General features: G+C 40.2%; 1 long non-coding RNA gene across 2 annotated transcripts in view; it reads left to right on the forward strand.

Annotated features, from left to right (window-relative positions):
* Positions 1-23,090, forward strand: part of LOC141413719 (uncharacterized) — a 28,185-nt gene that overhangs the window by 4,418 nt on the left and 677 nt on the right. For both annotated transcript variants that reach the window (XR_012438555.1, XR_012438556.1), the window contains exons 2-3: positions 14,915-15,025; positions 22,969-23,037. This is a non-coding gene — a long non-coding RNA (uncharacterized lncRNA). The remainder of the gene's footprint in view (positions 1-14,914; positions 15,026-22,968; positions 23,038-23,090) is intronic.

The following is a 23,090-nucleotide window of genomic DNA, read 5'->3' on the forward strand; positions in this document are numbered from 1 at the left end:
AGACTGTGTGGGAAGGCATGCCTCATACTCTGCTCCAATTTAAACAAGCACTGGGATTGGAGAGGAGCCAAGGACTTTGACATTATTGGAGGAAGAAATGAGCATGTTAATTTCCCCAGAGATAAGAACAGAAGTAGCAAGTGGTATCATAACTGCTTTATAGAGAGAGAGACAGAGAGAGAGAGAGAGAGAATTGACAGAGGAGAGTGTATTCAATCACAACAACAAAAAAGTTTCCTACCCCCATTCCCATTATTAATTATAGTGAGACTGATTCTGAATCTTTACCCACAAAGTTCTTCAAAAGAACCAAAGTATGTATTTGGATGATGAAGATATTCAATTACCTAGAAAAGTAAACTGAAAGTTGGTACTATTTAAGTAACTTTTGTGTTATACTATAATATGGCCTAAACTTTAAGGAACTTAAAGGGGTCAAATTTTAAACTTAGAAGTTCTAAAATTTTCACTTTTCTTTCTGCTATGGTCTTATGTGTCAACGTCACCTAGGCAACATTTCTTACAGCTATCATTATAATTTTGTTAAGAATGGGTTTTCTGGGAAGCTCATTTGAAATATGATTAATTTTTCAAATGTCCTACACCAGCAGTTCAGCCGATTAAAAACACATAATGAGGTTGTCAAGCAACTTTGCATATAAGGAATCATTCAGGTGGCTTTAGTTTTCTGTTAATATATAATTTATTATATTAAGAATGTTATGTATTGTTTAGCTATGCCTTCTCTTCTCTAATTAGAAAGCACTATTTTGTTCTATTCAAACACCTGAATGTAAACTGGCTTTGCTTCTTACCATATTTCCTTATTAGTACTGTAGCTTTGTTCACACCCCACTTGCTTCTCCTTCTTGCATAGCTGAAAAGACAGACTCAAAATAAATTCTTGTTTTGAATCCTTAAAATAAAAAATCCTAAACTAAAACTGGTCACTGTACTTCTTGGCCTCATGAGCCTTCCAGATCCCCTTACACTCAGGCCCTCTTCATGTCTCCAGCTCCAACTCTTTTTCCCTCCCCATTCCCTATCTAGCTATATCACTTTCTTTTCAGTCTCTCAAATATGCCTTGCTTTCTTCCTCTCAGCCTAAAAACAAATAGAGTAACCTCCCTAATCTTCATTTCACTGTCAGTGAGAGGTAATAGTAACCTTCCTCACAGGCTCAGATAAGACAGACACAGGTGATTGGAACTCACCTAGGATGGGTTAGCATAAATAACACATTACACTGATATATCTCAGACAATTTAAATGGATAGAAGACAAATTAGAAAATTTATGTAGTGCATGCTATGCTTGACACAAAGTTAGGGTTTAATAACTATTAAGGTCTTCCCTGTACATTCATCACAGTCTGCTGGTTTACATGAACTTGCCTGGTGCCGACCCACTGAACAGCTGTGCTGTGTTCCGACTGCTGAACTGGTCTTCCTGCTCTTGCCATCATATATCTCTTACTGCTTTATTGTTTTCTTCTAAGCATTTATTCCAAGTTTGCCTACTATACACTATTTTTTAATTGCTCTTTTTAATCTTTCTTCCGCCATGGAATATAAGCTTCTGGAGAGTCTGTCACATTGTGGACACTCACTGTAGAATTGTTTAATGAGTGAATGAATAAATGAATGGATTGTTGGAGCAAAAGTAGACTTCAGTGCTTCAAGGAGGAAGTAATGTATCAATGACTAAAGTACAAAATATCTGGAGCCTGAAGCATCAGATTCAAATCCTAACCTGATCACTTCTCAGCTGGGTGATTATGACTGGGTTGCCTGCATGTAGGATCAAATGAATACATATAGATACAGTCAGAGAATGGTGCCTGTAAAAGCTCCAAATTATCAGTTATTGTTCTCAAGAAATTATAGAGACATTGCTGGAAAAGCTATAAATAATTGATACTACCCGTGACTTTTTCTTGATATTTGAATGAGGAAAGTGACTGGATGAAAAATAGACAAATAAACTAAAAAGTACAGAACTAGGATTTCCTTTCTTTGTGAGTCAATTCTCATTTTGACTACTGCAATTTCAGGTCCAGGTCAGAAATTTGGGGATTAAGCATTCCTACTAGAATAAGTCCACAGGAATAATAAAGTCCAGTTAGCCCTGCTAATTGTCAACTTTTAACTTTGATGTGGTATATGAGAGGTGACAGGGACACTTTACTTCCCTCTTGCCTGGTCACTCCTTCACTGTAATCTTGTGTGTGGTAGTTTTTCTCTTCATTTTATCCATGAGGACACTGAGGCTGCCAGCAGCTCCCCACTTACATGAGATTACAAAGGTGCAACCAGACTGTAACCCAATACCTCTGAGCCCAATACTAACATCTCTCTATTGCCATAATTGATTACCAAATCAATGGAGTGGGGAGGGACAATGAAGTTTGATACCATTTTCTCCCAGAAATAAAAAATAATCTTATATCTTTGTAGCAGTGTGACTTCATTATCTCTTGGAAAAAACTAGTCTTCCACTTTCGTAGAGTTTTTGATTTCTATTATGTGAGATCATGAGAGTTACCACACTCTGTATGGCAACTGAATTTAATGCTGTGGGGTGTCAATCAATTCTAAAGCAATTGGAGAGCCTAGTGTCTCTTTCTGGGAAAAGACAATTATCTTTTATTGGATTTTTGATTCTCAAGAAATCATTCTCCTGCAGTAAGTGAATGATGAATTGTCCAATAACTGGTTGTTGGAATAAGGGAAGGTCTCATCAGAGTTAGGTCTAGGTCATGTAGAAAGTTGAAGCTCAGTGTAGTGTAATGTAGAATTGGTGCCCTGGGGACTTTGGAGTTATGACTAATCCATGAGTATTTTGTGCATAATGTATTACATTACATTCATTTTATTTTGTCCTAATTAAAAATCAGAACAGTTCAAGAATGAGAATGGATTTCTCATTCTTTTAAAGAAGAATAAGCTTTAGCAATGTTAGACTTTGTTCTTTGAAAATAATTGGCTGGACCTGAATAGTGGGTGCTCCCTCCAAATGAGGCATGTGTCCTTCATTTCAACATAGTCCCCTCCACTGCTGGTCTACATGATCTTAGACCACTCTCATTTCACTGATGACTGTGGTGAACATTTTGACATTTTGACTTGTAATTCTTGGAATAAGGAAAATAGCACTGCACTGGCAGTGGGAGACTCGAACACTAATTCTTTTTTTTTCTTTTTTATTTTATTATTCACATGTGCATACAAGGCTTGGGTTATTTCTCCCCCCTGCCCCCACCCCCTCCCTTACCACCCATTCCGCCCCCTCCCTCTCCCCCCCACCCCCTCAATACCCAGCAGAAACTATTTTGCCCTTATTTCTAATTTTGTTGTAGAGAGAGTATAAGCAATAATAGGAAGGAACAAGGGTTTTTACTGGTTGAGATAAGGATAGCTATACAGGAGTTGACTCACATTAATCTCCTTTGCATGTGTGTTTCCTTCTAGGTTAATTCTTTTTGATCTAAACTTTTCTCTAGTTCCTGGTCCCCTTTTCCTATTGGCCTCAGTTGCTTTTAAGGTATCTGCTTTAGTTTCTCTGTGTTAAGGGCAATAAATGCTAGCTAATTTTTTAGGTGTCTTACCTATCCTCACCCCTCCCTTGTGTGCTCTCGCTTTTATCATGTGCTCAAAGTCCAATCCCATTGTTGTGTTTGCCCTTGATCTAATGTCCACATATGAGGGAGAACATACGATTTTTGGTCTTTTGGGCCAGGCTAACCTCACTCAGAATGATGTTCTCCAATTCCATCCATTTACCAGTGAATGATAACATTTCGTTCTTCTTTATGGCTGCATAAAATTCCATTGTGTATAGATACCACATTTTCTTAATCCATTCATCAGTGCTGGGGCATCTTGGCTGTTTCCATAACTTGGTTATTGTGAATAGTGCCACAATAAACATGGGTATGCAGGTGCCTCTGGAGTAACCTGTGTCACAGTCTTTTGGGTATACCCCCAAGAGTGGTATTGCTGGATCAAATGGTAGATCAATGTCTAACTTTTTAAGTAGCCTCCAAATTTTTTTCCAGAGTGGTTGTACTAGTTTACATTCCCACCAATAGTGTAAGAGCATTCCTTTTTCCCTGCATCCTCACCAACACCTGTTGTTGGTGGTGTTGCTGATGATGCCTATTCTAACAGGGGTGAGGTGGAATCTTAGTGTGGTTTTAATTTGCATTTCCTTAATTGCTAGAGATGGTGAGCATTTTTTCATGTGTTTTTTGGCCATTTGAATTTCTTCTTTTGAGAAAGTTCTGTTTAGTTCACTTGCCCATTTCTTTATTGGTTCATTAGTTTTGGGAGAATTTAGTTTTTTAAAATCCCTATATATTCTGGTTATCAGTCCTTTGTCTGATGTAGAGCTGGCAAATATTTTTTCCCACTCTGTGGGTGTTCTCTTCAGATTAGAGACCATTTCTTTTGATGAACAGAAGCTTTTTAGTTTTATGAGTTCCCATTTATCTATGCTATCTCTTAGTTGCTGTGCTGCTGGGGTTTCATTGAAAAAGTTCTTACCTATACCTACTAACTCCAGAGTATTTCCTACTCTTTCCTGTATCAACTCTAGAGTTTGGGGTCTGATATTAAGATCCTTGATCCATTTTAAGTTAATCTTGGTATAGGGTGATATACATGGATCTAGTTTCAGTTTTTTGCAGACTGCTAACCAGTTTTCCCAGCAGTTTTTGTTGAAGAGGCTGGTATTTCTCCATCATATATTTTTAGCTCCTTTGTCAAAGACAAGTTGGTTATGGTTGTGTGGCTTCATATCTGGGTCCTCTATTCTGTTCCACTGGTCTTCATGTCTGTTTCTGTGCCAGTACCATGCTGTTTTTATTGTTATTGCTTTGTAATATAGTTTGAAGTCGGGTATTGTGATACCTACTGCATTGTTCTTTTGAATGAGTATTGCCTTGGCTATTCGTGGCCTCTCGTGTTTCCATATAAATTTCACAGTAGATTTTTCAATCTCTTTAATGAATGTCATTGGGATTTTCATGGGAATTGCATTAAACATGTAGATTACTTTTGGGAGTATCGACATTTTTACTATGTTGATTCTACCAGTCCATGAGCATGGGAGATCTGTCCACTTTCTATAGTCTTCCTCAATCTCTTTCTTCAGAAGTTTATAGTTTTCCTTGTAGAGGTCTTTCACATCTTTTGTTAGGTTTACACCTAGGTATTTGATTTTTTTTGAGGCTATTGTAAATGGAATTGTTTTCATATATTCTTTTTCAGTTTGCTCATTGTTAGTGTATAGAAATGCTAATGATTTTTCTATGTTGATTTTATATCCTGCTACCTTGCTATAGCTATTGATGATGTCTAGAAGCTTCTGAGTAGAGTTTTTTGGGTCTTTAAGGTATAGGATCTTGTCGTCTGCAAATAGGAATATTTTGACAGTTTCTTTACTTATTTGTATTCCTTTTATTCCTCCTTCTTGCCTAATTGCTCTGGCTAGGAATTCTGGTACTATGTTGAATAGGAGTAGAGATAGTGGGCATCCTTGTCTGGTTCCTGATTTTAGAGGGAATGGTTTCAGTTTTTCTCCGTTAAGTATAATGCTGGCTGTAGGTTTGTCATATATAGCTTTTATAATGTTGAGGTACTTTCCTTCTATTCCTAGTTTTCTTAGAGCTTTTATCATGAAATGATGTTGGATCTTATCAAAGGCTTTTTCTGCATCTATTGAGATGATCAAGTGGTTTTTGTCTTTGCTTCTGTTAATGTGGTTTATTACGTTTATTGATTTTCGTATGTTGAACCACCCCTGCATCCCTGGGATGAAGCCTACCTGGTCGTGGTGAATAATCTTTTTGATGTATTGTTGAATTCGGTTTGCCATTATTTTGTTGAGGATTTTTGCATCAATGTTCATTAAGGAGATTGGCCTATAGTTCTCCTTTTTGGAGGTGTCTTTGCCTGGTTTTGGGATAAGTGTAATACTGGCTTCATAAAATGTGTTCGGCAGTTTTCCTTCCCTTTCTATTTCATGGAACAGTTTAAGGAGGGTTGGTATCAGTTCTTCTTTAAAGGTCTGATAGAATTCAGCAGAGAATCCATCAGGTCCTGGACTTTTGTTTTTGGGGAGACTCTTGATTGCTGCTTCAATTTCATTTTGTGTTATAGATCTATTCAGGTGATTAATTTCCTCTTGGTTCAGTTTTGGATGATCATATGTATGTAGAAATCTGTCCATTTCTTTAAGATTTTCAAATTTATTTGAATATAGGTTCTCAAAGTAGTCTCTGATGATTTCCTGGACTTCCATGGTGTTTGTTGTTATCTCCCCTTTTGCATTCCTGATTCTACTAATTTGGATTTTTTCTGTCCTCCTTTTAGTCAGGTTTGCCAGGGGTCTATCGATCTTGTTTATTTTTTCAAAGAGCCAACTTTTTGTTTCATTAATTCTTTGTATGGTTTTTTTGGTTTCTATTTTGTTGATTTCAGCTCTTATTTTTATTATTTCTCTCCTTCTATTTGTTTTGGGATTTTCTTGTTCTTGTTTTTCTAGGAGTTTGAGATGTATCATTAGGTCATTGATTTGGGATCTTTCAGTCTTTTTAATATATACACTCATGGCTATAAACTTTCCTCTCAGGACTGCCTTAGCTGTGTCCCATAGGTTCCGGTAGATTGTGTTTTCATTTTCATTGACTTCCAGGAACTTTTTAATTTCCTCTTTTATTTCATTGATGATCCATTCTTCGTTAAGTAATGAGTTATTTAGTTTCCAGCTGTTTGCATGTTTTTTGTCTTTACTTTTGTTGTTGAGTTCTACTTTTACTGCATGGTGATCAGATAGTATGCACAGTATAATTTCTATTTTCTTATGTTTGCTGAGACTTGCTTTGTGCCCTAGGATATGATCTATTTTGGAGAAGGTTCCATGAGCTTCTGAGAAGAATGTATATTGTGTAGAAGTTGGATGAAATGTTCTGTAGACATCAACTAGGTCCATTTGATCTATTGCATATTTTAGATCTTGGATTTCTTTATTGAGTTTTTGTTTGGATGACCTATCTATTGATGATAATGAGGTGTTAAAGCCTCCCACAACTACTACTACTGTGTTGGAGTTAGTACATGCTTTTAGGTCTTTCAGGGTATGTTTGATGAAATTGGGTGCATTGACATTGGGTGCATACAGGTTGAGGATTATTATTTCCTTTTGGTCTATTTCCCCTTTTATTAATATGGAATGTCCTTCTTTATCTCATTTGATCAATGTAAGTTTGAAGTCTACTTTGTCAGAGATAAGTATTGCTACTCCTGCCTGTTTTTGGGGGCCATTGGCTTGGTAAATCTTCTTCCAGCCTTTCATCCTAAGCCTATGCTTATTTCTGTCAGTGAAATGGGTCTCCTGTAAGCAACAAATTGTTGGATCTTCCTTTTTAATCCATTTTGTCAAGTGGTGCCTTTTGATGGGTGAATTAAGTCCGTTAACATTAAGCGTCAGTACTGATAGGTATGTGGTGATTCCTGTCATTCAGTCGTCTTAGTTGTTTGAAGGTTTGATTGTGTGTACCTAAGTTGAGGTTACTCTCTACTGTCTTGCTTTTCCTTTTCCTGTGGTTTGGTGCTGCCTATCTTTTCATGGTTAAGTTGGGTTTCACTTTCTGTGTGCAGAATCCCTTGCAGAATCTTTTGTAGTGGTGGCTTTGTGGTCACATACTGTTTTAGTTTCTGCTTATCATGGAAGACTTTTATTGCTCCATCTATTTTGAATGATAGTTTTGCTGGGTAGAGTATCCTGGGGTTGAAGTTATTTTTCATTCAGTGCCCGGAAGATCTCACCCCATGCTCTTCTTGCTTTTAATGTATCTGTTGAGAAGTCTGCTGTGATTTTGATGGGTTTACCTTTGTATGTTACTTGTTTTTTCTCTCTTACAGCCTTCAATATTCTTTCCTTAGTTTCTGAACTTGTTGTTCTAATGATGATATGGTATGGGGTAGTTCTATTTTGATCCGTTCTGTTTGGTGTCCTGGAGGCCTCTTGCATTTGTATGGGAATATCTTTCTCTAGATTTGGGAAATTTTCTGTTATTATTTTGTTGAATAGATTACACATTCCCTTTGCTTGCCCTCTTCTCCTTCTTCGATGCCCATGATTCTCAAGTTTGGTCTTTTGATGGAGTCGGTGAGTTGTTGCATTTTCTTTTCACAGGTCTTGAGTTGTTTAATTAATAGTTCTTTGGTTTTTCCTTTAATTACCATTTCATCTTCAAGTTCTGAGATTCTGTCTTCTGTTTGTTCTATTCTGCTGGATTGGCCTTCCGTTTTGTTTTGCAGTTCTGTTTCGTTCTTTTTTCTGAGATTTTCCATATCCTGGATGGTTTCCTCTTTAATGTTGTCTACTTTTGTCCTGAGTTCATTTATCCATTTATTAATCGTGTTCTCTGTTTCACTTTGGTGTTTATACAGTGCTTCTATGGTTTCCTTTATTTCTTCTTTTGCTTTTTCAAATTCTCTATTTTTGTTGTCCTGGAATTTCTTGAGTGTCTCCTGTACATTTTGGTTGACCATATCCAGTATCATCTCTATAAAATTCTCATTGAGTACCTGTAATATGTCTTCTTTTAAATTATTCTTGTGGGCTTCATTGGGTCCTTTGGCATAGTTTATCTTCATTTTGTTGGAGTCTGGATCTGAGTATCTGTTCTCTTCATTCCCCTCTGGTTCCTGTACTAATTTTTTGCTGTGGGGAAACTGGTTTCCCTGTTTTTTCTGTCTTCCCGTCATTGTCTTTGGTGTTGTTACTGTTCCTGTACTGTGTGCAATAAAGTATTTTCTAGCTTGTAATAATAACAATGGTAATATTTAGTATGGAAGGGTGAGCTGAGATGGAAAGCAAGAAGTTAAAGAAAGGGGACAAACAAATACACAGACAAGAAGGAGAAAACAGAACAAGGTATCAGACAAGAAAGTTTCAAAGGTATAAACAGGGAGCATTAGTGTACTAATTGACAGTAAGCTGAACAGACATTAGAGAGACAGAGAGAGGATTGAAAATAAAAAAATAAAAAAAAAAGATAAGAATAAAAATACAAAATAAGTAAATGAAAGAAATATCTATATATAAAAATGAATTAAAATAAAATGGAAAATAGAAAATTAAAAAAAAAACAAAAAACCTCCAAGTTCAAATGCAATGAAATTTCAGTCTTAATAATTTGGGTGTCTGTCTCAGTCTCCAATCCTGGAGATGGTGCCTCAGATGTTGTTCTGTAGTTGTCTCATCAAAGGGGATGCATAAAGTAGAATAAAACTACACACACACACACACACACACACACACACACACACAAAACCCCACCAAGTGTCCCAAGTTCAAATGCAATACAGTTTCAGTAAGTTTTTCAGCATGCAGGTGTAATTCAGTTGTTCTCTCATCAAGGGTAGGGAGGAAAAGAAAAAAAAGAGTCTGGAGACAGTTCTGAGAATGGAATCTGCAGCTGTGGCTTGCCTGCCTGCTGCTGTCAGCCTGCTGTTGCTGGAGGCGTTATTTATGCAGATCTGTGGGGTAAGCTTAGCACTCACCTGGCCCCGCAGGCTTTGTTTGCTCAGAGTTCTCCTGTGCGGGAGCCTCTGCTACAAGCTTTCCCCTTTCCAAGAACACTGGGAAAGGTGACACTGCACCTGCGTTCTCAGGCCTGCATGTTTATTTACAGTTCATGTGGGAAGTGGGTCTTCCCCTCTCTCCTGTGGACTTTTCTTTCCACTGCCACTTTCACAAGCTTTCCTGCTCCTGATTACTGGGCTGTACTGCTGCTCCTGTCAGCCGCCATGTTTGTTTACAGCTCACTTGGGAAGTGGGTCTTCCCTCCTCTCCTGTGGAGTTTTCCTCCCTCTGCCACTCTCACAAGCTTTCCTGCTCCTGGTTGTTGGGCGCACGCCCCCGCTCCTGCCAGAGCCTCTCCAGCCTGCCCGGCTTATTTATTTACAGTGCCGGGAAGGGTTCCCTTCCCCCAATCTTCGGCGCTCAGGGTGCCCCACCCTCTTTTCTGCATGTCTTTATTGTTCTTATTTCTTATTAGTCAGTTTCTCTTTTCCCCCAGGTGGAGGTCAGTCTGTCCAGGGGGCTATGCTGCTCTGGCCCAGGCTTGTCTGTGGGAGTACCATGGTACCGCGAAGCTCACCTGGTCTGCGTCTTCCCAAGCCATCTGGGCGCGGGCGACTGGCAGCCCGGGGGCCCTCCTTGTTTCTCCATTCAACATGAAGTGGAGATTCCCTGCGCCGGTTCTTTTCTGTGACACAGCCTGCAAGCAGGTGGTCACAATGTCACAGTTCCTCTGAACTTTATGCAGAAGCCTATCTTTCTGCTTTAGCTGCCAGAGTAACTTGGCTGACTGGATGCCAATTCTGTACTTTAGCTCTTGAAGGATCGTGTTCAGTTCATTAGGATCTGTCCTGCTGCTGGTCCTGCTGCTGAGCGGCTGTCCCGGGCCTGCAGGGGTGGCAGCTGGTTTTTGGAGGCCCAACTCACCGATGACCAGGACGAAAAAAATGGAACACTAATTCTTATGTCACAGTGCTATTGTGCTGTTGGGCAAATCTCTGAAGCTCATTAGACCTTGGTTAGGGAAATACTGTTTCACCATATTAAGGTGACTTAAACAGTTGACTCATTTATCAGTCTACACATTTGGCTAATGTGTATTGAATATATACATCATGCATACTGCTGGAGAAATCAACAGACAAGTAGTATGAGCTTTACTATATAATGGAGAAAATGGATAACTGCCCCAAAGAGGATATGCAAGATGTGAGGAGGGCATATTTCAGGGATTTCTTATCTAGTCCAGGGTTCAGGGAATACTTACAAGATGAAGTAAGGTTTAAACAGAGACTTGAAGAATGGACAGCAGTGAGTAAGAGAAGGTTAATAAGATTAGAAAAATTACCAATAAATAGCAGGGCCAGAATTCAAACACAGACAGTCTTCTAAACTAGATAAACTGTCTCAGAACCATAAGTAAATAAGGATCCAAGTTGGAAAGCAGAGTCAAGGAATATGGCAGAAGGTGGCAGCAGGCTGGGTGGCTGAAACAACAGAAACTTGCTTCTTATAGTTCTGGAAACAGGAATTCAAAGATCAAAGAACCAGTAGGATTGGTTTCTTCTGAGGTCTCTCTCGACTTTCAGAAGGCTGATTTCTCACTATGTCATCAAATGGACTTTTCTCAGTGTGCATACATCCCTGGTACAAGTCTGTCCTCCTATAAGGTCACCAGTCTTAGAAACCCATCCTTATGATCTCACTTAACTTTAATTATTCTTTTAAGGCCCTGTCTCCAAATATAGGTATTTTGGGAATTAGGGCTACAACAGCTGAACTTGGGGTGCCGGGGGTGGGGAGCAAGATGACACAATTCAGTCCATAACAGCAGGTAACAGAACTTAATTTCCTTTGGGATGAAGAAAAAAATGATTGATAAAGGCAAAAAGTCCCATTCCTAATATAACCACAGTACGTGTTCTAGCTGGAGGGAAAGTTAGGAAGGTGGAGTTAGGGTGTGAGATGAGAACAAGAGGAGAAGAATCAGCTGATGCTGAGTCACTCAGTGTCTGATCTAGGCCTCTTCGGAGCATTCACGCTAGGTATTATGCCCTCAGTGCCTTCCTGAAGTGGGGTACAGGTGTCGGTGAGGTACACTAGATAGGCATGAGCAAACAAGAGGCAAACTTCAGGGTGGCTAGAGGATGGTACAACCCAGAGCTGTAGTACAGCAGGACATCAAGTGACTGCTCAACCAATTAAAAAACAAGACCAACCAAAATCAACTGGGACCAACATGGTGGACTGAGACAACTGCTATCCTTTGCTTCTCATTGTAACAACACCTCCATATCATTATCCTTACCAAAGCTGATTGTTCTCAGCATGCACCTGATGCATGACACATCATAGGACCCCATGTAAGGACAGAAAGGGGGAGTAAACCCTATTTCTGGAAAATCCTGACCCATTCCTGAAATTCCCTGCCTTTTCTCCACCTTAATTTATGAATAATCCTCTCCTCCATTAAAGTTTGCCCATAAAAATGAGCTATCTACACTCACCTCTTGATCATGTACTTTTGCCCTTCATAAAACTTTCTCCCAATTCCTTACCTTGCCACACTCCTAAATTCTTTCATTAATGGTAACAAGAACCTGGAAGCACTTGCTGGGGTCTCAGTCTGTTCTCATTATGTCCAAGACCTCCCCAGACTCCACTCACTGCAGCAGTGGGTCAGGAGGCTGGAAAACCCACTCCACTACTACCAGAGTGGCCAGACTCTGGCAATTCTCTGCCAGTTCACAGCTCTCTATTCAGCAGCCTTTTCCTGAATAGTATTCCCGTTATAAAGGGGTGTGTATGTGTGTGTGTGTGTGTGTGTGTGTGTGTGTGATTAGTCTAACTGGAGCCTGGCTTTTCTTGGCATCTTCTATAGTTTGAATGTTCCCCTCAAAGGTTCATGTGTTGGAAACTTAATCCCCAAATTCATATGTCTAGTGGAAGCAGGGACTTTGGGAGGAATTAGAATAAGATGAAGTCATGAGGGTGGACTCCCCATATTGATATTAGTGGTTTTATAAGAAGAGGAAAGAGACCCAAGCTAGCAAGTTTTCTCTGTCTCACCATGTGATACCCTATACCATGTTATGGTGCAGCAAGGAGGCCCTTACCAAAGACTAAGCAAACATCAGAGCCATGCTTTTATATTTCCCAACCTCCAGAACTGTAAGAAGTACATTTCTATTCTTTATGAATCACCCAGTATTAGGAGCTTGTTTATAGCAATGGAAAATGAACTAAAGCAGCACTCAAAACTGGTGTACCCATTGCCATAACCAGTGAATTCTATTTAATCTGTGCTCCATCATTTATAACCTGTGTGAATTATGTATTTTTGTCTATTCATCTGGGAGAGTTAAAGCAGGAAGAGAGGGTGAGAGAGAGGAGATGTGAAACATCCAGGCACACTGATTCACGTCTGTAATCCTAGCAACTCAGAGGCAGAGATCCAGAGGATCAAGTTTTGAGGACAGACTGGGCAAAATGTTCAAAAGGTCCCATCTCAACCAATAAAAGCTGAGTGTGGTGGCACAAGCCTGTCATCCCAGCTTAGGAGAGGGTGCATAAAGAGGAGGATCAAGGTCCAAACCAGCTTAGCATAAACACAAGACCTTATCTCAAACATAACAAAAACAAGAAGGCTGGGGGTGTGGCTCAAGTAGTATAGAACCTGCCTAACAATCTTTAGACCCAAAGTTAAACCCCAGTACTGCCAAGATTAATTAATTAATTAATTAGTTAATTATGTGAGAGAAAGAGAATTTGGAAGAAAAATGAAATGAGATTCATAAGGGGGAAGGAAGGATGAAAATAGGAAGGCAGAGTTAACTTCTAGAGGTGTCATGCAGGGATCCATAGCCCTTTATAGTCCCAGGTGGTTCATAATTGAGGAACACAGAGGTTCTACACACAAGGCTGATTCTCTTGCCTGAAAGCTTGCAATTGTCTAACTTGTGTGAAGTCTAAGCCAGAGTCTATCAACCGCCAAGCCACTCAGAGCAGTCAGATGGAAACTGAGCCAGAGCCCCTCACATCACTTCTGGAAAAGAGCAGCCCAGAGCACTAACATCACCCAAGGCATGGTAAAGCAGGGTTCCACAGACATTTTAGAAAATGCTAATAGATTGCATTTCCCTTTGCACATACACTCACACAATGCATTAGCACAGTAAAGGCTGCAAGAAGCCTTGAATGCAGGGAAAAGGGTGGGGAAACTTATCTCTACTTAGGACTTCCTGTATCAGACTAAACAGCCGTTGGTGTCATTATGTGAAATTAAATAAAGCCAAGGATGAGGGTTATTAAAACTCTCAGATCAGATGCACGTTCTTTTTCTGCAGGAAGTGTTAATTCTCCTGCCAGGTCACACTTCCTGGAGCAGAGATAGCCTCCAGGATTCAAAAGCCATCTTCCAAGTCAAGCAATAGGTTCTAAACAAGTCAATTAGCATGTTCTCACAGGCCTAGTCTCAAGCTTGGCAAACCAATGTGTGCCTCCTACCTCAGCAGATAAAAATAAGCTTGTTATAACTTGCATGCTAGACCATGGACAAACATAGGTTTAATTCTTAAGGTTTAAAGTCAGGGTTAAAGGGCTAAAAGTTTACTACTGAAACTATGGAAAAATGTGTAAGCTTGCTGTGTCTAGAATGTGTGATTTGGGACAGCTAACAGGCATCAGTTTCGTCAATCTATAAGACTAAAGATTTAGATGATATTGTGGCCTGAGTTGTGTTCCCCCCAATATTCATATGGTAAAGTCCTAACCACCCCCGGGACCTAAGAATGTGACTGCATTTTGGAGACAGGACCTTTAAAAAGGTAGTAAAGGTTAGATGAGGTTTTCTAAATGGGCCCTAATACAATGGGACTAGTGTCCTTACTTTCTTAAAAAAAAAAAAAAAAGGTGGGGATGGTGGTAAAGAGAGAAAATTAGGACACATACAACACAGACATAGGGGTGACCACGTGAAGACACAGCAAGAAAGTAACCGTTGTAAGCCAAGGAGAAAGGCCTCAGAAGAAATCAAACCCACTGACACCTTCATCTTGGATCAAAATTGTGAGAAAATCAATTTCTGTTGTTTAAACTGCAAGCTATGTGTTTTATTATGGAAGCCCTAGCAAAGTAATATAGATAAACTTTACAGAGCAAGCACTTGGTTGCCCAGCCCATATTCATTCCCTCTCCTTCTTTCTAACATAACCTTATCCAAAAATCTACCCTGATGTGACACAGAGAAAGGTGATCTTATTCTAGCTCACAGACACAATGTGAACAATCTAAACAGCTATGTTCCATTTATTTCTGTCAACAGTGATTGGCTTAGGAACAGCCATGTGATCAAATTTAGAACAGAAGGAAAGAGGAGAACCTCCTGGTGAGTTCTGGGAAGAATTTTCTCACTCTTCATGGAGAGACACAGCAAGTATGTTCTCATTTCTCTAGAAACTTCTGTCTAGATAAGACACCTGAAATTTCTGCAGCTATTTTGTGACCTAGCAGGAAGCCAGCCTGAAAGCATAGACAATTTCCTAAGGATGGCAAAGAGAAGAGATGAGTGATGACACCTCTCACTACTATCTTAAGCAACCCTGCAGCACTTCCCACTTTAGGACTTCCAATGATGGCACATAAAAAAAATCTCCTTTCTATTTAAGACAGGCGGAGGAGTTTTCTGTTGTTTGGTGGAAGGCATGCAACCAGATGCACTTCATGATCCTCTGCAGCCCTGTGACTTCCTGAAAGTCAGTTGACATGAAGAGAACCTTAAAAACATTAGCCCACCACAACCCTGCTTTGCATTTAGAAATACACAATAAATCTCTTGGAACTTCCAGTGTGACAGGACAATCTTTTCTTCTAATGAAGCAACTATTGATACGCTCCTGGATGGGGGCTGATCACCAGAAAGACTAAGCCATAATTAGAAGCTTTCAGTCCCACTCCCCATCCTGTAGGTAGAGGAAATGAGCTGATGAGCTAAGAACTGGGCATGTTTATGTTATGAAACCTCCAAAAAAGCAAAAGTATTAGGTTCCCTCCCTGAAGTATTGGGTTCAGAAAGCTTCTGGGTTGGTGAACATATCCATGTGTCGGGAGGGTGGCACAAAGACAGACACTCTTACTTACAGAATGTTCCAAACCTTGCCCTATATTACACTTCATCTGACTGTTCATTTGCATCCTTTATGATAAACCAATAAATGTATTTTCATAAGTTCTGTGACCCACTATAGATAATTATTTCAAGGAGACAGTTATGAGAACCCCAATTTATAACAGGGCAGTCAGAAGTACATCTGGCCCTAAATCCAAGTTCAAAGTATTATGATTTATGTAAGACATTCAACGGGTATCCAAAAACTAGAATGGGTTGTTGGGAGAATAAAATGCACACATCAGGTGTCAGTACTAAAGCATTCCAAGAGTATTGAGAATGGTGTGAGAGTATGGAAGGAAAAGTAGTCTACTTTTCCCACATAGGTAGGACTTTCTTTGGTCTCATTTAAAGAAACAACAGTGATTAAAGAGGTTAAGTAACTTGGTCAAAGCCATTCTGATTTGAGGTCAATATGTGACATCTGATGGACCTGGGATAGTTGCTCTTATTTAATCCTTATCAGAAACTCTGAGAAAAAAGAACTTTTGCAATCAACTAGAAAGTTCCTAGAGGTCATGGAGGAAAAAATCCTTTACCTCACTTTGAGAAAGATATATTTTTAAAGCCTCTTAAACTCCTTTAAATTCTAAATTGCTGCAAAACCTGTAGAAAGGGCTGATAAGCAACAAATCTAATGCTATACAATGGAGGCTTCAGCCAGCATGATAAATCCCAGGCTAATTTCTACCACCACCTTTTCTTAAAAGATTACATCACTTCCCAAACAAAATGAAACTACACATTGATACATTTTTCAATAGTCTATCAGCACATGATTTTTCCTTCTTCTTCAGCTAACTTTTTGGGATTCTTAAGGGATTATTGTAGGCAAAATAATTAGAAATACCCACTGCATATTTCTACAAGTCATTGTAAAGAAAAGAAGACAAAATTTAAAGAAAAAATGATATGTCATAGAGCAGGTAATTGCCTTGAAATGTAACAAAAGCCATTTGGGCTGGTCTTCAAGAAGAACTTCCTGACCAAAAGAATGTGAGACATTACTAGTGTTGAGAAAGCTCATGATGGAACAAAATTTTCCAAAAATAAGAGCTCTGGAAATTTTTGGTATAACTTTTCTTGGTTGCAAAGCAATAAGACAAGCTATCATTCAATTGTTTGATCATAAGGAACTCCTCCAAAGTAACTGAAACAAAAGGAATTTACTGGAAGGACATAGTAGTATCGTATGGAAGCCAAAAACTGGAATACCAAAAACAAAAGTCATTCAGGATCCAAACTACCCCTCTCTCTCTCTTCCTTTCCTTCCTTCCTTTCTCCCTTCCGTTCTCTTTTTTCCTTCTCTTTCTATTTTTCTGCTCTTTTTCATTACATAATCATTCAAGTTCTTTCTAATTCATTCCCTTTGTAAATGAACTTTCCTCATTCTATACATGTTATTTGCACATATCCCATCTTGACTCAAGATAGTCCTCCTAGACCTCAATTGTACCTCATCTGAGGTCAAAACTCATAGCAAGCTGAACAATCCTTTCTATTACCTAATTCAAATTTTCTCGGGAAGGTAAACTTGGACCAGCCCAACCTCTTTACTGGTTTTCCTGAGTGAGATAGCCACCCCTTGCCCAGGGGCTGTAACTAAAGAAGCAAGAGTAAGTAATAAAAAACATGGCTGCTAGAGTACGTTTCTACATGTATTTATGGGAACAGCAAGGCAGAATGACTGTCCTCAGACTAGATGTTGGGAATCAATGAAACCTCCAAAATCTTTCTACTACACATGGCCATTATCCTTTTTCCACCATGAAATTCTCTGGGGAGTTTTTGGGTTTTTTTTGTTTTTTGTTTGTTCTGTGGTACTGGGTTTGAACTCAGGGCTTTGCACTTTCCATACAGGTGCTCTACCACTTGAGCCACACTCCCATTTCTTTTTGCTTTAGTTATTTTTTTAATAAGGTGTCCCATTTATGCCCAGACCAATCTGGACTGGAACCCTCCTATTTACACTTCCCAAATAGCTGGAATGACAGGAATAAGCTAAACTACCACACCCAATTTTTTGTGATTGAGATGGGATCTCATGAACTTTTTGCCTAGCTGGCCACAAACTGAGATCTTCCCTATCTCTGTCTCCCAAGTAGCTAAGATTACAGGTATGAACTACCTCTCCTGGCACTCTGGGGAGTTTTAATAGTTGTATTATTTTACCTGTCCATCCCTCCCTTTTCTCAAACACAATTGTAAACAGATGGAAAAATGGATAAGAGGCAGCACCTGGCCCTTGGTTATGGAAGCTGGATCCTAGGCTGGTGTTTCCTCCCAGGAGAAATACGGGATGAGAGTGTTATATTATCTTCTACTAAGCGAGGAAACACAGCCTCAACAGTTTCCTGGACTCTTGTCCTCGGTTAATTAGCACTTTCACCTCAGCCTCAAAATCAAGCCTTTACCTCAGCCCTGGTTGCTCGGGTTTCTCAACACTCCCTTCCAAACACACACACACACACACACACACACACACACACACACACACACATATACACACACACGTGTGTAGCTGAACAGTGCTTGGCTCAAGACACTGGCCTATTACCCACCCTGTTACAGAGAGAACTTTCTAAAGTGAAAAGGTCATTGTGGTACTCTCCTGCTCCAAGCCCTTCACAGAATCCCCTCTATTAACTAACAGGACACAAGTCCTTAACATGGCTGTCAAAACCCTGCACAATACAGCCCTCTATAAATCATGCCAGCCTCATCTCACGCCACTCTGCAGAAGACACAGCCTGGTCTCCTGTCCTCACGGCACTATCTGCTCTTTCCTAAGGCACAGTATGCTGTTCCCATCTCTGCACATGGATACACATGGATCCTCCCACCTGGACCACACCTTCACTCCTGGGCCATCTGTGGCAAGCCCCTATCTCTGTGATGGTTTTGTGACACCAAGAGGGAGCTATTCAGATCCATGTCCATCTTTTCCTTTTGTGCCATTAACTCCTTAAAGTCCTTAAAGGACTCTGCTTTTTCTCAGGGGCATAGCTTCAGGGCAGGGGCACAGAGAGCTACATTAATAATATTTGAAGGAAAACTAATGGAACATGAAAATGAGAGAGGGAGAATGGGAGAGAAACAGGGAAACAGGGAACAAAGAAACCTTACTACTATTACCAGAGTTTTTGGACAAAAGCCCTGGCTCTGGAGTGCCCAAGAGACCAGACTCAAGCCACTAGTCGCCAGTAAGCCAGTCAAAGAGAGGAGTGGGGGCAAAGGGCAAAGAAAGGAGGGATTTTTGAGTGTAGTGGGGTTTTTTTTGTATATATATTTTTTCTTTTTTTTTTTGGTGATACTGAGGTTTGAACTCAGGTCCTCATACTTGTCAGGCATGCCCTCTACAACTTGAACCACTTCACCAGCCCTTTTTTTGTGTTGGGTATTTTCAAGATAGGGTCTCATGAACTATTCGCCTGGGTTGGCTTCAAATCCTGAATCTCCTGATCTCAGCCTCCTGAGTAGCTAGAATTACATGCCTGAGCCACCATTATCTGACAAACAAGGGAGTTTTAATCAATGTTCTCACATTGGAAAGGACAGATAAAGATGCTCAGTGATTCCAGATCTGTCTTCAAGGGACTGACAGGAACTTTGAAATTTTTCTGGAGAGGGAAATAAAGTAGAGGGTTGGGGTTTGTATAGCTGGCAGAGCAGGAAATCTTGGTCAGGCCAGTGATCTGGCTGGTCATTTCTCAGTTTTGGTTCTGCAAAGGGTTCTGCAGAAGTCATTATTCTGTCTTCACTTGAGGGGAGCAATTCAGTTCCCATGAGATGATTCCTCCTGCTCCAGGGTACAGCCTGTGTCCCCATTATAGGGTAATTGTTTCCACTTAGGGGTGATCTCATCATAGGGTGATTTCTCCTGTAAGATTCACTCCTGCTTGGGAGTAGTTTCAGTCCCTTGTCATAAAAATGTTTTTCAGTCAGTCCTATATTATGGAAATTCAAAGTAACTACAGAGGATAGTAGTTGCTAAGGAAGAAAAAAAAAATCCTTTAAAGGCAAAATAAAGCCAGAGAGTAACAAAAATGGAGTCAGTTAGGCCAGCTCCTCAATACCCCCTTTACAATTTCCTGAACAGATCACAAAACAGAGCCTATGAAAACAAAGGCAGGTGGTTATCAGACAGGGCAAACTTATTCCATCTGTCATAGGCTTTAAGTCTTCCAAAGCACTTTCACATATAAAATCTGACTTGATCCTCGCACAATCCCTGTTAGGTAAATAGCACTTAGCTTCCCCCATACAAGGAGGAAAGACTGAGAGAAGTGAAGTGACTTGGAAACATGCCAATAGCTTTTATTACCCAGAGCTGAGGGGATTCCATCTGTCCAAGAAGACTCTTCATGGTCAACAGAGACATGGCTCTGCAAGGGGCTGTGGGCTCTGAGGCAGGCCAGGCAGGAAGTCTCAAGAGCCTGGAGAAGATCCCACTGTGAGCAGCCAGCCGGGAGCCAGATCCTCCACTAGCTGCCCAATCCTGACAAACATGGCTCTGTTCCCTTGGTCCCAGCATCCTGATGCCAGCTCAGCTTCCTTTTGGCCCCTGTCTCTGTCCTACATCTGGGGAGACAGTGAATAATTCTTCCTTTCTTTCTGGAGCTTGTTGCCTTCAAGGTATTTATAGACTGCTCCTGGCCCGCTGAGGCATCTTTTCTCTCCTGTTTAAATTTAGCTCCCTTTGTCTTCCTCCCCTGACTTATCTGCTGAGGCCGCCTGGGTTTCCCCTGCTGCCTTTGTTCTCCCAGTGTTTGTTCCACATCTTCTTTCATCTGCAGAGCCGAAACAATCTCGCCAAAGAGTTTCTCTGAAGCCTTATGTAACTTTCTCCTCCATACTCAGACCTCTGGGCAGTCCTCCCTCTGCCCACTTTCCACTTTCTCTTACAGCAGCCTTTATCTTCTTTCAATCTGGCCCATTTGCAGTAAGGGAAACCAAGCAAGCTCAACTAAAACAGAGCCTGACCTGATGACTTCTCAATTCTCTCTGGCCAAAGCCACTTTCGCTTTTTAAATCTCCTGGTTTTGAAGCCCCTACCTGGAGTCTCACATCCCTGACTCATTTTGTCTTAGCTGCTACAAAAAATATGTCAAACACTTTTATGCATCCATGTTCATTTCAAGCCCTATAACTGACAATAAGACAATCATGTTTTAGCGTTGGAGAGAGCAATTGCTATTAAAATGCAGAATGGAAAGTGTGCTGTTTTGCCTCTGAGACCATTTAATAGCTATAGGGTTGACAGAGACAGAATGTCCCAAGTCCAAATCATACAGGGGACTCCATTTCTAATGGCTCCAGGATTATGCAGGCAAAGAAACAAAAGAAGCATGTCTGACCATGGATGTTAAGACCTGTCACACACGTACCACCTAAAGAGAGTGGCATACTACATAACCCTGATCTTCTGATTTATACAGAGAATAATGGAAATTAATGCAATTCTTTTAATGTGATCAGAATAGAATACATTGTTTTCTTCTGCACACCACCATATATCTTTCCCTTCCTTGTTCCCCACCACTTCCCTCACCATAGCTTATAGATCAAATGACTCTTCCAGTTCCACTGGGCATCTCCATAGGGCTCCACACTATAGCTCCATTTTTACTCCTTTACTCCTCTGCTATTCTTAAAACTGGATCCTGAACACACTAGGGCTTTGCCTCTAACTCAAGCGCTCATATCCTCTCTGTTCTCTCTTTATGCACAACAAGAGTGATATTCATTTTCAAAATCATCTCTCAGACAATCTTCAGTGGTACCTCAATCAGGATGAGCTAGGTTATGCTGTAGAAAAAAACAGCACTAAAATCTCAGGGACTTGAATCACAAAGGTTCACTGCCCTCCTATGTTCTAAGTCCAATATGGGTCAATGGAGGACTGTGCTCTGAGACACTCTGGGTCTCAGCCTGGTGGAGGCCACTGTCTGAAATGTTGCCTTCATCATGACAGAGAAAGAATATGATAATTTGGATATTGGCTCTTAAACCTTTTCCCCACAGGTAATACTCATATCCCTTTCACTCACATTTCACTTTTGACAGCAGGTTACATGGCCTTATCTAATTTCAAGGAAGGTGAATAAATATCACTTTATCATATGCCTGGAAGGTGAAAAGATAAAAGTATTTGGTGAACAACACTAAGTTCCACCTCTGTTATTTCCACTTTGGAGAGATTTTTTAAATTTCTATTCAGTGATATGAGCTCACTTATTTGTTCATTTAATAATAATGATTGAAAAAAGCCATACAGTGGGAAATCTGAATGTAGGAATAAGAACTAGCCTCAGCCTTCAAGCATTTATGACTTGTCTAGGGAAAATCCATAAATCTATGTCAATAACTTGGAAACAAGATACAACACAGGAAATGCCTCAGGTGAGTATAAGCAAATAACTGAGCATAAAGAAAGCAATAAACATAGAGAAGCCAGGTGCTGGTGGCTCACACCTATAATCCTAACCACTCAGGAGGCAGATATCAAGAGGATTGTGGTTCAAAGCCATTCATGAGACCCTATCTTGAAAAAACCCTTCACCAAAAAGGACTGGTGGAGTGACTCAAGATGTAGGTCCTGAGTTCAAGCCCTAGTACCTCCAAAAAATAAATAAACACAAAGGAGGCAAATCCTTGGAACAGGTGAAAGGCAGACATGTGCTGGAAGACTCTTCCCTTTCCTGTCCCTCACACACAGGTAGCCACTCTGCCCATCCCAATCTTAATCTCTCTACCTCACTCTTTGTGACCACAATGGCTTATCAAAGTGCCAAACAAGTACAATTTCTGGAATAGCTAGTTCTATACCTACAAGTAGGATGCAGACAAGGACAAATACATGTCACACCCAAAGCTACTCCAATTATGGTTCCAAGCCCAGACAGGATCCAATTGCTTAAATTCAAACATCAGTTCCTCCACTCACTTGCTTCATGACTTGGTCAAGTTATTGAGCTACCCATGACTGTTTCCACATCTACAAAATGGGGCAAATAACAGTACCTACCTTGAAAGGTTGTTATGAGAATCGATTGTGTTAAGACAAGTAACATAACAAATAAAAATAGGCTGGACATATAGTCGACATTATGTAAGGTATAGCTAGCAACCTCATTCTGCCATTATTATTATCTCAGTATGTTTACTAGCTTGCTGTGCAGGCTTGGGCATTTATTGGTACCATTCTTCAGTTTTTCTTGGAAGGACATTTCATCTACATAGAAGAACCAGCAGAGGGAAAAGGGCTCTCTGCCTCAAAGGTAAGCCCACCTGAGCACTAGTCTGCATTCCATCTCTGTCTCATCATCAGTGA

The sequence above is a fragment of the Castor canadensis genome, chromosome 1 (genome assembly GCF_047511655.1).
Source record: "Castor canadensis chromosome 1, mCasCan1.hap1v2, whole genome shotgun sequence".
Lineage (NCBI taxonomy): Eukaryota > Metazoa > Chordata > Mammalia > Rodentia > Castoridae > Castor > Castor canadensis.